Here is a 17,629-nt window from a genome sequence, read left to right on the forward strand (position 1 = left end):
TTTATCTGACAAACTTATTCATGACCAATTTAAAAAGGAGAATTATAGTAATTTTGCACACTTTTTTCTCTGCTTAGTATTTGCATGTGTTTGTATTTATAAAGCATGTTTTCTTCTTATCACTATTATTTTCCTTACAAATTGATGACAGAATAAGATCACAGTTCTGTAATCAAATTTGAGGAGAAATGAATATTGTTAGCTGTGGATGCAATGGTTCCTGGGAGCATGTGTCTCTTCATTTGGGGGAGAGGGTAAGAACTTCTTTGGATAAGGGATAGATGTCTTATTAAATGGAAACACAGAATGGTTTTGTAGTTGTTCAAAAGTTCAAATGTGTATAGAAAGATAAGTACAGAAGTTGAGTTAAAAAACGGATTGACTGTGCCAGTTATCAATTTAATATCTCAGCTCCAATTCCTCCTGCCTTGCACAGTCCTACAAACCTGGCCCTTAAGGTAGCCATCTGGTGCAATGTTAGACTTTGCAGGTAGAGGGTGGTAAAGGGACACTTCAAGGCCACAGCAACAAGAAGGTACTTCCTTGCTTACCTTCTTTTATATGCAGCACAGGAGATCAAAGTTTGACTTTTGAATAGTCCCGTCACACCTCAGGAATCCTGACTGAGCAGTTCCAGCTTAATGTTCAGACCCCACTCTGATCACCTGGCAGCCACTACTAGGTAGCTCCAGACTCTCACCCCACCCCTCCACTTCTATGAACCAGTCCTGGTCCACACCCTCTAGCAAGGAGACACAAGATCTGCTAGCCTAATTCTAGCTCACGCTGCCCTGCCAAGTGCTGGCTGGTGTTACCCAGCATCCTCTCAGATTACTTCTTTTCCCTTCTCAACCATTCATCCATCCATTCATCCATCCCTCCATTCATTCATTCAAGTATTTATTGATCACTTACTATATGCCCAGGATTTTTCTAATACAAACTTGTGAACAAGTCTTTGTACAGCAATATGGTGTCTTTGGATAAATACCTTGGTGTGGAGTGACTATATCATATGATAGTTGCTTAACTTTTCAAGCAACCACCATACTGATGTCCCAAGTAGATGTACAATCTGACTTTCCCATGAGCAGTATGGAAACAGAAGTAGACACAGAAGTGAACGCAACAATGTCCTTGACCCCATAGAGCTTACATTTAAGAAAGGGAAGGATACAGTAAAAAAGATAATAACAGGTAATGATAAGTTGTGTTAAGAATTTTAATTTGCTTCTGAGTTTTGAAATTTATATAGATGGTTTTATGTCATATATAGTATGAACTAGGAATTTAGGAGGTTTTTTGCAACAAACGATGTAGCAGTTAGCAAATAATACTGATAGTTTAAGTAATATCCAACAATGGAACTGCTGGGTCAAAAGTAAAGCACACTTTCAGTTTTACTGCTTTCTAGGGTAGCCACACTAATTCACAACCTGACAGCAGTGTAGGAATCCTATTTCCCTCAGTTGGTACCACTCTTGATATTGTCAGGTTTTTCCATGGTCACTATGTTGAACCTGTGACACAAAGAAAAGACCACCGACTCCAATTTTAAACCAAATTAAAGCAGATTTAAATTGTGTGCACAAGAGAGCTGACCAGCAGTGTCTCACCCAAAAGCCTGGCTAGAGAACAGCAACAGCTCTCCAAGGAAGAAAGGTTTTTATAGTCAAAAAAGTTACAAAGGGGATGTCTTGGGAACTTACAGCTAAAAGGATTCTGGCAAGCGTAATACAAAGGCAGTTAGCAGGTTAATGATCTATATGGCTTAACATTTCAAGGTAGGGAGTAAAGTGAGATTCCAACATCAGAATTTATGTGGCACCACCGAGGTTTTAGGGAGGGTTGTTATCTGGTCAAGGAGAGCCAGGCATGAGTTCAGAGCATGGGCAGGAATTTCAAAAAAGTTTAAACATCAGGATATGGCCAGGCCAAATAGAAATATTAAAACAGAAATGAACTTTTCATGACTTTGTGATGAGATGGCTCCCAATCTTGAGATGGAATTAGGTTGTAGGGCTCATCAACTACACAATTCTTTCTGTGGCCCTTCCTCATAGTTCTCAAATAATGCAGGCAAAACTGAAAATGTGTGCTACACTCCAGGTAAACTCTACTTTGCAATTAGGTGTCAAATCTCTCTCTTCTATCTGGACCAAGGGCAAAAAACTTGTTCATACTTGTTTTCTCTAATGCACTGCTTCACACACAAAGTTATTTTCCAGTTCTGTGACTAATTCATAATCTGCCTGTCTCTGTCTATTTTTTGTTTCTAACAATACAATTCCACAGACTGGATAAGTTAAAAAGGAAAGACGTTTACTTTGGTTCATGATTGTGATCTAAGATCAAGGAGCTACATCTGGCGATAGCCTTGTTACTGGCAAAGATCTGAAGTATGCAGGGCATCATATGGTAAGAGACAGGGAGCATGTATGTGACTTATCCATACTGGCTTTTAGAGCAGCCCAACTTGGAGATAATCCATTAATCACAAGAATGGATTAATATATTTGTTGGGGCAGAGCTCTAATAATTTCATAAAGGTCCCACCTAGTCCCACCTCTTAATATTTCATAATGGGGATTAAATTTTAACATGAGTTTTGGAGGGGAGAAACTAAAATCAAACCACAGCACTGCCCAAGTTTCTCAATCAGTGTCATTAAATGGTCACTCTGCACAATGGTGTGCTGGTAAATGTTTACCAACTCAGAACGCGTATAGGGGATAGGGAGCCCTAATCTGTATCATTTGCTTATTTCCATGATGTGAATATTCCCATCACAACTGATGTCAAGCTACCAAGGTGCCCCACTGATCACAGAGCTGGTCATCAGTTCTCATGAATCTTCTTGTAAGAAGCCTCCAGCACACCACTGACAGCTCTTTGCAACTGCCCTGTTCCTTCATTCTCTAGTCTAGGGAGCAATTTCAGCCTCCAGGTTCTTCTGCACAAGTAGATGATGACACCTGGTGGCAAAGCCAAGCAAATTGCAGACCATGTATAGCCTAGATTGTGGGAAAAGAAGTAAAAGCCAACCCAACCTCCCTACCTCACAAGGGTTTCTCTCTCTCTCTCCTAATCAGCCCCAGGGCCCATTCTCTCTCCAAGAAAGATTCAATGCCTTGGGGATGCCCAAAGTAGGACCCCTGCAGTTCTCCCTTCACGTTGTAGCTAGTGTGGAGTGGCTTGATTTAGGATCACAGTAAGAAGTAACTCGGTAGAGCAGTAATTTCCACTAAAGAATATGGAAAATGACAACCCCCAGGACAGGGAAATGACTACCCTCAACTGCCTGACTGAAAGAAGAGGGAGGAGGAAGGCAATCATTAATCCTTTCTCAGTAAATCCTTTCCCAGAAACAATGGGCCCCAAGGAAAAAGAGCCAAAAAAAATCCTTTCCTGGGGCTGGAGTTGTGGCTCAGTGGTAGAGCACTCGCCCAGCACTTGTGAGGCACTGAGTTCGATCCTTAGCACCACATAAAAATAAATAAATAAAATAAAGATTAAAAAAAAATCCCTTCCTGGATTCGATCACCAGCATCTCCACCAAAAGTAAACACAATGGGTCCCAGAGGAAGAAGATAAACAGTGAACTCTGGCCAAGTTCTGAGCTTTCATTCCTTGCCAGAAACAATGTGTCACCAGTGGTTATTATTGACCCAGTCTGAGGCACAGTTAGATTCAATCAAACCTATTTTACTGATGCTCATCACACTTCAGACACACATCCAATTCTTTTTTTAATAGATTCTTTTTTAAATATATGTATATATTTAGTTGTAGATGAACACACAGTATCTTTATTTATTTTTATATGGTACTGAGGATTGAACCCAGTGCCTTGCATGCGAGGCAAGCACTCTACCACTGAGCCCCAGCCCCAGCCCCACACATCCTAAGTCTAACTAAGTATACTCCCAAGGGTCCCAGATGCTCACCTGTGACATGTTTTAAGTCCAGGTTGCTGGAACTCGATCCGGGCCAAAGGAGTCTGGTACAGAAGGGACAACGGTCTCTCTGTCCAGGTCCTGTTAGTCCCATAGCCCCCCAGAAGTCTGGGTTTTTAAGTCCTAGTTCAGTTGTGCTTGCAGCCAATAACAGGGTTAGGTCTGGGGTGTAGGCTCCAGGTGCAGACTCTTACATCACTAACTTAAGTCTACCTAAGTTCTGCAGTTGATCTAAGTTTTGCAGTTCACATTATATCATGGTCACATTGCTTATAGTCTTTTATCCAACACCCACACTAATTAATATAATCAACGGTCAATAATCCTATAATATTTCTGGTACTCATATCACAATGTTTCGGATTTTTTACCTTTTTTCCTGACTGCCCAAACTGACACATTCTGCTTCAGTCTCCAAGGATTTATTCACTCTTATTGTAACCTAGAAAACTCAGAGCCCTTCTGTAACCAGTAGACATTTTCTACCCAAAGAGAGCCCCTCTGGTGCCTTGTTGACTGACTCCCCTGTGGAATAAAAGAAAGCTTGCTGATCCATTTGAAATCTGCTTCCATCCCAGTTATTTGTGCATTCATAATGGTGCCAATGGTTATTTTTGCTAACACCCACTGCCTTCCTGAAAACCCCCAACCTGCCAGGTGGCTGACAATTGCCAGAAGGGCACCTCAACCCCAAGAAGCCACCCACAGCATTCATAGAACAAGAGCTACTCAGTTGGCATAACTAGAGACATTCATCCACAATGAGTACTTCCTCCTAGGTCCTGGAATTTGGTCCCATACTTCTGGGCCTTTCTTTGGTAGAAAAATTTTCTCTGGCCTTACTTGCAACTCTGGCCTCCCAAATCTCAGCACCCAATATCCTAACCTGTAACTATAATTTAGTCCTTGGCCACCAAAATCCTATTGTAGCAGCAACAGATTGCCGACCATGAAACATTCCCTTCCCTTTCCATAGAGTATTCATAAAGAAGGCATCTGCTTAGCCCAGGACTCTATTTTCTAGATCCCTAGAGGGACAGTGTAGAGGAAAGATTATTAACTCAAACATTAAGCTCCTGGCTTCTGTTTCTCCAGACCAGCTCCTGCTGCACCCTCAGGCAATCATAACGCCACCCCAGAAGCTGCTCTCACACATCTTCTTCAGCCCACCCACACCCTCCAGCAGTGACAGGCCATTCTTCTCCCACACTGACCTTGCCTCTATTGACTAGCTCTGGCTCACATTCTCAGACAAGTTTCTTTGCCCCCAGCATGCTGCATATCCTTGCAAAGCCATCTCCTTAGAAAAGATCTGAATCTCAGCCTTGTGTGGAGTCCCTCTCCTGAGTTCTTATTCCTTCACTGGCATAGAGTCCATAGCTGCTTTCTGATTTGGCCAATAGAGAACTTCTTACAGTCCTTTTTCATCCTTTTCACAAGTTAACAACTCTTAATAATAAAAGTTACCTGTTCAAATTACTGGTATTGTTTGTCTCCTGACTCGACCCTGATTGACAACCCTGATGGATCCAACAATAGAGCACAATAACACACAGCCTGAAAAGGTGGGGTCATCTCCAAATTGCTGCTGTCATTTATCTAAAACTCAAACCAAAATGAAAATATCATCTTCCAGAAACAAATGTGAGAGTGGGAATGGGAGATAGCATTAGGAAGATAGTTCAGGGTATATAGAAAAACCTCACTCATCTATGACCCCATGAAGCCAAATAAAATCTAAAGAGAATGGGGAGTGTTATTAAGAAATCCTTCACAAACCTTCCCTATTCTCCACAGTACTTAAGACTGATAGACTTAGGGAGATCTTTATTAAAAAATTCTTGAGAACACTGCCTTCTTGTGGAACACAGTCTAATATTTTACATCTGACTCTGTTGAGGCTTTGAGGTTCACCCTCTCCACTCCATTCCACATTGTCAGTTTCTAATGGATGGAGACTCCAGGCATTAGGTCTTGCATAATACAAATAGCCATATGACACAGGGAAAAGCATAGGGCAAGTGTTGTGACCAAACAGTCCAATTGCGGATTAGGCCAATTCAAATCAGAATTACATTGATGGGATAGATATCAGCAAGTATAAACTCAGATTTCTTTGGGAGGATCACTGGAGGGAAGGACAAAAAATGGATGGGAGTACTCTCTCCTATCCAGCAAGCAATATGGAGTACAAGGTCTACTAGGACTACTGAGATTCAATTCAGGATAGTTGTTATAAAAGCCTATCCAGCAGTATATAATAGAAATCAACCTTAGAAGGTGTTGGAATTAAATGAAAACATCCTTGCAAATGCCTCAGGTTTTGCTCTAGTAAAATGTCACATGTCCAAGAGCTCATGTAGCCTGCATTGCACACCAGAAAGAGGGGAGTCACTTTTCCTGTAGACTTAGCTTTCCCTATAAGCTTCATATGGTAAAAGAGTGAGGTTGGCCACTTAGCTCTCTCCTTTTTCACCTACTTCCCTGCTTCCAAATTTCATTGAAATAAAGGAAATCATCATGTCACCTTGTCATCTTTCCACACCTCTCATAATGTCTCTGAGTGGAAAACTTCTGACTTCAGAAACAGCCTCACACAAGGCCCTAATGTCATATTTTTCAAACATGACCGTCCTTCATCAGTTTTAGTATTTTCCATATGGGAAACCTCCTGGAAGGTTAGAAGACAGTAGAGGTAGGGACTGCAGCAATTAAAACCAACATTCCAAGACAAAGGACTGTTTAGAAAGTTGAGTTTTATTTTTTCTAAATGATTCTTCACAAGTTAAAAAAAAAGAACTGGACTTCCTGATCTGATTACTCAGTTAAGGTAAAAGAAGCACAGAATACAGCTTAAGAGTCCAAGATCATAAGCTTCTGACAAGGACACTATGCATCTCAGCCTGTGGGTCACAAAATCGGGCAATCACTCCTGGTGACCAAAAGATGGTTGAGCAGGTGGGATATCAGCAAGTACATCAATCTCCCTGAATGCTCTCTCTACTAGAAGGACATTGCCCTGTGAAAATAACTAGATCCAAAGTATTGAAGTAATTCCCCCTACTCACTGGGAAAGAGAAAAAATATTTAGGCTTGTAGAAATCCCTACAAAGGAGGGAAAAGATGTTTTATGTACTTTGAAGGACTAGTTGTAAAACAAGACACAATCCAGTCTCTCTCTGGCTGTTTTCACTGGTGGTCAGAAAAATTGAGAGAAAACAATATTAAGATGCCCCCAATATATCCTTTGAAATATGGTGAAATCTGTGCAAAAATCCAAAACCATGATAACAGAACCCTGACCTCCTCCAGGTCAGGACTACTGAACTGGAAGACCAGGGAAACACATACCTTGAACTCTCTCACCAGGAGCGTAAAATTGACCTACTGCTAAAGAAATGCCATCCAGCTACCTGTAGTCAAAGATACAGGTTAGTTTTTCTGGACCCTGAGCTAACAAGCTCAGGACAATCCTACTCACTAGGTCAAAAATCATGCCAAGGGCTGGGGTTATCACTCAGTGGTAGAGTGCTTGCCTAGCACATGTGAGACAGTGGGTTTGATCCTCAGCACCACATAAAAATTTATAAATAAAATTTAAAAAGTTATTTTGTTCATCTACAACTAAAAAAATATTTTTAAAAAAATCACGTCAAATATAACATAACATCAAGCTACCATAAAACACCAGGCTGAGATGTTTTGTCACTAGAGGGAGCCAGAGGCCACCAAATATAATTCAAGCTCCAGAGAGTCTATGCAAATTTCCCACCAAGTGGCCTACATTCACAAGAGGGATGGCACTTAACAAATACCTTTTTGGGAGGCTGGGATTGTGGCTCAGTGGAAGAGCACTTGCCTCATACATATGAGGCACTGGATTCAATCCTCAGCACCACATGAAAATAAATAAATAAAATGAAGGTATTGTGTCCATCTACAATTAAAAATTTTTTTTTTTAGAAAATACCTTGTTTCCCATAACTCCATGTCCCCTGATGAAATAGAGAAAAGGAAGACAATCCTAAAAGAGGATTTGTTAGCATTAGGAGTCAGCTAGGTTGTACATTTACCCTAAAAGAGCTAAGATTAAAATTCAAGGTAATGGGCTGAGGTTGTAGCTCAGCAGTAGAGCGCTCCCCTAGCACCGGTGGGGCCCGGGTTCGATCCTCAGTACCACATAAAAATAAAGGCATTGTGTTGTGTCCATCTATACCTAAAAAAAATAAATATTAAAACAAAAATTCAAGCTAATAAGGATTTTATTCTAAATGTGCATAGCTTTTTTTAATTTAAAAATAAGGTGAAAGATTGATTCATTGGTGCTTCTCTTCTCAAGTCTTCCCTGCAATGGGAGATAATATAAGCGCCCAGCTTAGCATCCAAATCCAGAGTTTCAAAACCCTATTGGGTAACCTCAAAAAAAAAAATACTTGAGAATTAATCTAACCAAGGATGTAAAAGGGCTTACAATAAAAATTCCAGAACACTGAAGAAAGAAATTGAAGATGTTAGAAAGACATCCCATGATCTTGGACAGGCAGAATCAATATTGTCAAAATGGCCATACTAACAAAAGCAAAATACAGATTCAATATAATCCCCATCAAAATATCACTGACATTCTTCACATAATTAGAATAAACAATTCTTAAATTCATCTGGAAGAATAAGAGACCCAGAAGAGCCAAAGCTACACTAAACAAAAAATATGGAAGCAGGATGCATCACAAAACCCGATCTAAAATTACACTACAGAGCTATAGTAACAAACAGCATGGTATTGGCATCAAAATAGACATGAAGACCAATGGAACAGAATAGAAAACACAGAGACAAATCCACACACCTATAGCCATCTGATATGTGGCAGAGGTGCCAAAAATATAACTTGGAAAAAAGACAGCCTTTTTAACAAATGGTGCTAGGAAAACTGGATAGCTATGTGCAGAAAAAATGAAACTAAAACCTTATCTCTCATCCTGCACAAAACTCAAATCAAAGTGGATCAAAGACTTAGGAATAATACCAGAACTACTAGAAGTAGTAGTAGTACAACTACTAGAAAAAAAATAGGGTTAACATTCTATCACATAGACGCTAGCACCAACTTCCTTAATAAGACTCCCAAACTGCAAGAAATGAAACCAAAAATCAATAAGTGGGATGTAATCAAACTAAAAAGCTTCTACACAGCAAAGGAAATGATTAAAAGCATGAAGAGAGAGTCTATAGAATGGGAGAATTGGCCAGATACTCCTCTCGTGTGTGATTAATATCCAGAATATACAAAGAGCTCAAAACACTTAACATAAAAAAATAAAATAAAATAACCCAAAGGCTGGAGTAGTGGCTCAGTGGTAGAGCACTCATCTAGCACAGGCAAGGCACCAGGTTCAATCCTCAGCACCACATAAAAATAAATAAATAAAACAAATGTATTTTGTCCAACTACAACGAAACAATGTATATATAAAAAAAAAACCCAGTCAATAAATGGGCAAAAGAAGGAAACTGAAATTTCTCAAAATAAAAACACAAATGGCTAACAAATATATGAAAAATGTTCAACATCTCTAGCAATCAGGGAAATGCAATTCAAAATTAGTATATACTAAAATTTCACTTCACTCCAGTAAGAACAGTGATGATCAAGAATATGAACAACAATAAATGCTGGCAAGGCTGAGGGGGGGAAATGTACACTTGTACATTGTTGGTAGGACTACAGACTAGTACAACTACTCTGGAAAGCAGTATGGAGATTTCTCAAAAATCTAGGCATGGAACTCCCTATGACCCAACTATCCCATTCCTTGGTATTTTCCCAAAAGATCTAAAATCAAAATACTGCTGTAATACAACCACCTCAATGTTTATAGCAGCACAATTCACAATAGCTAAATTATGGAATTAAACCAGATGCCCATCAATAGGTGAATGGGTTAAGAAATTCTGGCATATATAAACAATGGCATTCTAGTCAACTGTAAAAAAAATAAAATAAATGAATAAATAAATAAAATTATGACATTTGCAAGTAAATGGATAGAATGGAAAATATCATGCTAATTAAAATAAGCCAAACTCAGAAACCAAAGGTCAAATGTTTTCTGTAATATGTGGAAACTAGAGTAAAATAAAGGAAAGGGAAGGGAGGGAAAAGTAGGATAACATAAAGAACCAATTGAATATAAATTAATAGACAAGTGAAAGGAAGTCTAGCAGAAGAAGGAGAATGGGAGAGGGGAGGGGGAGGGCAGGAGGGAAAAGGTAGAGATCATGAAGTGAAATTGATTCCCATGCATGTATGAGTTTGTCAGGATAAACTCAACTATTATGTATAACTATAAAACTCTGATTTTTAAAAAAAACCTATTGGGGGTGAAGAAGAGTTCTACTTCCAGATTGGCAATATGGTGTTTGTGTGTAAGTAAAACATTTATGATTTATTTATTTACTTACTTGTTGCATCTGGAAATAGTCTTAAGGGCACATAGCAAATAAAGATGTTTAACCACTATTCCCCAATACCAGCCCAAAGTGACAGGTGGGTACAGAGGAACCAAGTGTCCAAGCTCAAAGTCAAGAGCTATGGTATCTTCCCAAGAGGGGCAGTCCATCAGCATTTTTCTTCCTACTCCAGCCACCTGTTGGAAAGGCTAAATTCTAGGTTATTTTAAGAAGTGGGGGCACTCTTCTTGCACTTGATCATCATCTGTGGGACAGAGGCTCTCTCTTTGGTGCAGCATACTGAGAATACTGAAATACATATCACTCTTGCCATATCTCATTCATAAGGCAGAAATTCCATGCTATGAGAATCAATCTGAAAATACGAGAAGCCTCCAAACAAGTACACAGCTCCTAATGCAGGCATGTCAATCAGAAAAAAGCTACCACTGTCCCTATGCCCTGCCCCAGGGCCATAGCTCAGAAACTTTTCCCAGTAAGAAAATAACAAATTAAATGGAGAGCTCCAAGTGCCATCCTAAATGAATTCACTTTATTTGCAACAGAATAAGAGGAAGATTAGACTTGAGGGCACTCTCAAAACAATGGAGCTTATGGTAAAAGCAATTAAGAGGAAGGTAAGTCAGGTGAAGTGCTGTGAAACTGCAGTCTCAGCTACTTGGGGAGACTGGGGTAAAAAATCACTTGAGCCCAGGGACTTGAACCAGCCTGGGCAACATAGTGAGACTCTACCTGTAAAGAAAGAAAAAGGAAGGGAGGAAGGAAAAGGGGAAAGAAGGAGAAGAAGGGAGGAAGGGAGAGATGGAGGGAGGGAGGGAATGGGAAGAAAGGCTAGGCTGATTGCTTCACTAGAGACATAAGCTAATTTATCAGAAGAACCAGGAAAAGAGACAGTTGAGAAGAGCCTTCTTGAAGACAGAAAAAAACTCAAACACTGACCTCAAAAACTGTCCTGACTAATGAGCCTGAAATTAATTGGATCATCATCTTGATGAAAATGTTTTTAATTGGAGATTCTGGCCAATATGGAGCATGAGGGACCAGATTTGACCTCCTGCCTCAAACAATTTTTAAAAATACAAAAGATATGGAAAATGTTTTTAAGTCATTGGACATCAGACAATAAAAGACCATAAGAGAAGGGAAACTAACAAGCAGAGCCCTACAACTGCTCCAGATGACTACATGGAAAGTTTGCAAGGCTGAGGTTCAGGGAGTGAAGAATAAAATCAGAGCCCAGTGGTCTCCCTGAGTTGAACAGCTCCTTGAGAGCTGTGCAGAATCCTCAACAATTAGAGTTCCTTGGGCAGAGTGCTAAAAAGGAAAGAACTGAACAGAAAGAGAACTTTGCAAATATAAGGATTAAGGTATTCTGATGATTAGCAATCAGTAAATACATATGAGAAAACCACCAAAAGCCAAGGAATAAATACTCAAATGAATTAAAGAGCATACTTCTCAGAGAAAATTCAGGGCTGATAATATGCCTAATCTCATCATCAAGCATGCACATTTCATAATTCATGGAACATTAAGTAGAGCACTCAAAAGACTTTGCCTGAGTAGTGAAGAAAATTAACCCTAGACTTAATGTCTCTGTAGTCTCAAGTAAAAATAAAAAAATCTTAAAAGCAAGTCTGGAATAGATTAAATTCTTTCAAATAATTGACTAATACGCCAGAAAAAAATCAAGAATATTTGAAGGAATAAAAAAAATATTTGACACCCAATAAGATAAAATTCATAATATTTTTCATTCAACCATAAATTAACAGACATGGAAAAACATGAAGAAATACGATCCATAATAAGGAGACTATCAACCAATCAAAACTGATCCAAAATTTACATAGATAATAAAAATGAAGCAAGGACATTTAAGAAGCTATTATATTGCCTTTCCATACATCTAAGAAGCCAGAGGAAAGATCAAACGTGTTTGGTAAATACATGGACTTTTTAAAAATTAAACTTCAAAAACTACAATGTCTGTGATGACAAATATATTTGATGATATTAATGGCAAATTAGAAATTACAGATTAGTGAACTTGATGACCTAGTGTTACAGGGCTAGGACCCTCTAGGAAGCTGAGGCAACACAAAGACCTCACTACACTTCAAACCCTAATTCTTGTGGTCAAGTCAGAAAGATTTCAGACATGTTGCTCAGCATAACAGGCATGAGTTTTTTAGAAGTTACAGGAAAGGGGAAAAGGGGACACTCTCAAAAAAAAAAGAGAGTAGGTCCTCTCAAAGAGGAAAGGAACAACATACCTCTCCTACACTCACTCCAGTTTTATTGAGGATCCCAGAGAAGTTTCCACAGAGTTCAGCCCAGGTCCACCTCCTGACTTTTGACTGACAGCAGAATGACATCAGACTTTCAAGTCCCCACTGCCATGACAACTCTAGGTCACTTGGGCCCATGATGACCAATTCTAATTGAAACCTATTCTTACAGATTTTATGGTTAGGTGGCATTATTCTTACCCTCCTGAGGGATCTAGTCTGAATAAGGGTCATAAAGGTCCCCTTAGTGGTAACTTGGGTTCCTCTCATGAACATTATTTAGGGCTAGTATTTCTCCTGCAGATAACAGGTAGTTTTCTGAGGAATGTGACATATCCATTGCTTCTTGGAAAAGAAAGTATGCGGGAGGTCAGCACAGTGGGCCCATTTTATAGAATCATTCCCTTGACCTCATATTTCCACCTCTCACATCATAGCAATAGAAACTATTCAAAATTAAGAGAAAGTTAAAGGATTGGAAAAAATTAATTAAAGTATTGGTGATACCTATTAGATACCTTCAAGTGGTCAAATAAACATGAAGTTTATAGTCTCTGAGAAAGAGAGACAGGATTTGAAAAAAAATGACAGAAATTTTTATTAATTTGATGAAAGCTATACACCACAAATCTAAGAAGTCCAAGAAACCATACCATAAAAACATAAAGAAAACTATACTAAGGCAGATCATAATCAGCAAATTTCTTAAATCAATTCATTTAAGAAAATTTTTTAAATAGCCAGAAGAAAAAATTTATATTATATACAAAACAAAGATGAAGATGGCAGCAGATTTCTCATAGGAACAATGCAAGCCACGACAGTGCAGCACATCTTTAAAATATTAGATTTTTAAAAGTTCATCTAGAACTCTTTGCCTATAAATATCTTTAAAAAACAAGGCTAGGTAAATATTTTTGGAAACACAAAATCCAAAATAATGTATTATTATTTTGTATCATCAGACTTGTTCTACAAGAAATATTAAAGGAAGCATCCAAGGAGAAAGAAAATGATCTCAGAATTCCGATCTACACAAAAGAATAATGAAGAATGCCAGAAATGATACTTATGTGAGTAAATAGAAAGACTTCTTCCTTGTTATTTAAATCTCTTTAAAGATCATTAGACCATTTAAAAGAAAAATAATAACATTTATAAATTAAAATTTAACATTCTTAACAAATGTAAATTTGTTACATTTGTAATAAATGTAAAATACAATGTATGACAACAATATTACAAAAGCTAGTAGGAAAGAAATGGAAGTATTTCATTGTAAAGTTCTTATATGTGAAGTGAAATAATATCATGTAAAAGTAAACTGGATTAAGGTAAAGATATTTACTCTGAACCTTAAAGCAACATTTCAAACTGAGAAAACACAACAGTTACAGGTAATAACCTCACAAAGGAGATAAAATGAAAGCATGCATGCACACACACACATACAACGCTAATGAATCCAAAAGAAGGAAGAGCTGAGGATTTGGCTCTTATTCAGACCAGATCCCTCAGGAAGGTAAGAATAATGCCACCTAACCATAAAATCTGTAAGAATAGGTTTCAATTAGAACTGATCATCATGGGCCCACTGATTTGGCTCAGTGGTAGAGTGTTTGCCTAACATGTACGAGGCTCCAAAATCAACACCCAGCACCACCCTCACCAAAAAAAAAAAAAAAAAAAGGAGGAAAAAAAGAGAAAAGAGAATGTGTGACAGACAGAAAACAAGTAATATAATTGGTATACTTATACAAACCATATCATTACTCATATAATCAAAAGGCAGATTATCTGCTTTTAAAAAAGCAAAACCAAACTACATACCAGCAACAAGAAACCCACTTTAAATATAAAGACACCAATAATCTGAAAGTAAAATGATTTTAAAAAAAGATATACCATGCTACTATTAATCAAAGAAAATGAAGTGGTTATTTTATCATTAAAAGTAGATGTTAGAGCAAATAATGTTATCAGGTACAGAAGGGTCAATTTATCCAAAGAACATGCTTATTATGCATCATACTATGGCAGAGCTGTTTTGTTGGGTGTTTAAAAAATTGAAAAATAATAAAGTAAACAATATTGAGGAATTTTCAACAACTACATGGTGAATTTGATCAAAAGTTTTCACTTAATGGTTCAAAAAAATATTTGAAATATTTAAATAAATCAGAAACAAACACCCAACAAAAAAAGTATAATGATTTTTAATAGAATTTGAGTTTGTTTAAAAAAACAGTGTGGATTCTTGCACCAAAAAGAAAAACATTTCAGGTGGAAATATTATGAAAATTGTTATTGTTTCAGTTATGAAAACTTGTTAGAAAATCATGAAAAATGTTTTTAAACATATATTTTAGAAAATTCATTTTTCAAGTATATTTCAAAACAATTGCTCAAAGAATACAAGTCCTTTCTAATGAAAAATTAATGGATTCAAAATGTGAAAATCTGTAAGTATCATTCTTTAGTTTTAGTTGAATCATGCAATTTAAAACACTGTTCAATTAATATTTTAAATACATTTTTTCAAAGGACATCCAAATCTATGAAGAAATGTTATCAATTCATGACCTAAAAGATCAAACTTACGACACAGATATTTTCAATGTTTTATTTGTATCAAAGAATAATTTCTCCTAGATATGAAAAAATTAGTTTTTATCATGACAGATAGTACTCCAGCTATATTGGGATTAAATGGGATTTTAAAACAAGAGACTGATGTTTCCCTTATTGCTTTATTTACTCTGTGAAACATACTAAAAATATTTCTGCTCAGTTTTTACAACAGATTCCATGAAAAGCACCATGAATGGATATAGTTGTTAAGATCATTCAATATATATGTGAAAGTGCTTTGAATCATCACTAGTTTATGAAACTAGTGAAAGAAATAGAAGGAAATTGATTTTTTATTTAGTTTTTTAAATTAGCACTTGATAAACATGATGGTGAAATTCACTGTGGTATATTCATATATGTACATAGCATAATTTTGTCAATTTCCTCTCTTTTCCCATCCCTCCTCAAGGATATGGAGAAAGAGATACACTCATGCTTTGGTGGAACTGAAAATCAATACAGCCACTCTGGAAAGCAGTAGGGAATTCCCCAAGAAAACTTGGAGTGGAACCAGTATATGACCCAGCTATCCTACTCCTTGGTGTTTATCCAAATGATCTAAAATCAGCATACTATAGTGATATAGGCACATCAACATTTTTAGCAGCACAATTTACAAGAGTCAAGTCATGGACCAGCCCAGGTGTCCATCAACAGATGAATGCATAAAGAAAATGTGGCAATGAATTTTTTAATGCAATCCATACTTATATTTTCACAGTAACATATTTATCTATGAATGAGCTAAATAAGAAAAAGAAAAGTTTGAGACCTAGCAAGCCAGCTATAAGAATTAATGTTGAAAATGAAACTTTTCATAATACAAGTCAGTAATTTTACATTCACCCAACATAAGTCAAACATATTTCAAAGATTTTAATTATACCTGGATGAAATGTAAATTGGTAGCAAAAACTACCAGAAAATTTTGAAGAAGATTTTTGTGATATTGATCAATTTTAAAAAGCTTTTCAAATTATATAATGCCTCTTTGAATTCAATGTTAATATTGAATTGGCAAGTGTTTGCAAATTTACTTAACTTGAACAGACAGAATTTTGGAACTGTTTTGTTCTTGTCTCAAATCAGTTGTTTAAAAAGATGAATTAGTTTCGTCACTGACTTATAGGAAAGCGAAATGTAACCATTTAATTCGGTTACTGGAAAAACTTTCAAGTATGTTTAGAATAACTTGATATCTAATCTACCTTTCAACTATAAATTTTATTAAATCTAAACACAGATCAAACAATTCTGATGAAAAATTACTGTGAGTAAACTATACACCCAATTTCAAAGACAGTGTAGAAAGTAAGTGTATAAAATATCTCAATTATTACATGGATTGTATATTTGGGGTATATTGGTTTAAATAAAATATTTAAGTTAATTTTACCTATTTACTTTTTAATGTGGTTACTGGAAAATTAAAAATTATACCTGTGATTCACATTATTATTTCTATTGAGTAGCACAAACTAAAGTAAGACAACAGAATTCTGCTCAGGAGACTTAAGATCATAGATTCCTGACTGGCTTACAAGAATAAGCCTCCCCACTTTTGTCATAGATTTAGGCTATTTTGGTTATTGCAAGAATAGGTTAATATATGTAAAGTACACAGAAGATCTGTACTTATCTAGCAATAGCTAAATAAGCGTTTGCTATAATTACTGTCATTAGTATTATTTACCAAGATTTATTAAAATACAAACTTTTTTGAGAACTGGGGATTGAACCCAGGAGCACTATACTACTGAACTACATTCCCAATCATTCCTCCCTTTTTTTATTTTGTGACAGGATCTCCCTAAATTGTCCAGGCTGGTCTCAAACTTGCCATCCTCCTGCCTCAGCCTCCTAAGTAACTGGGATTACAAGTGTGCACCATCATGGTTAGCATTAAATAAATAAATAAATGAAAAACTTAGAAAAAATACTCACATCATCAGTAAAAGAGCAAACTGCAAAAAGATGAGAACCTTCTGTGATCAGTTTGTCCCACTAGAGCTGTGACTAGGGCACCGTGAGTGAGGCTGTTGACTTGGCTCAAAATTTAAGAGTCTGAACAAAACAACAACAAAACCTCAGTAATCAAGATAGATAAAAATTAATGCAATATTTTAATCACTCAAAATTATTCAAAAAACCTCACTATGAACAAAAAACCAAAACTGTAAATAACAACAGGAGTCGTGTTATCAGTTTCTCCCATTGCCCCAGGATCTAATATGGCTTGGAAAGATGGCATGACCCGTCCTGCTTCTGTCATCA

This window comes from Marmota marmota, unplaced genomic scaffold (assembly GCF_001458135.2).
Source record: "Marmota marmota marmota unplaced genomic scaffold, marMar, whole genome shotgun sequence".
Classification (NCBI taxonomy): domain Eukaryota; kingdom Metazoa; phylum Chordata; class Mammalia; order Rodentia; family Sciuridae; genus Marmota; species Marmota marmota.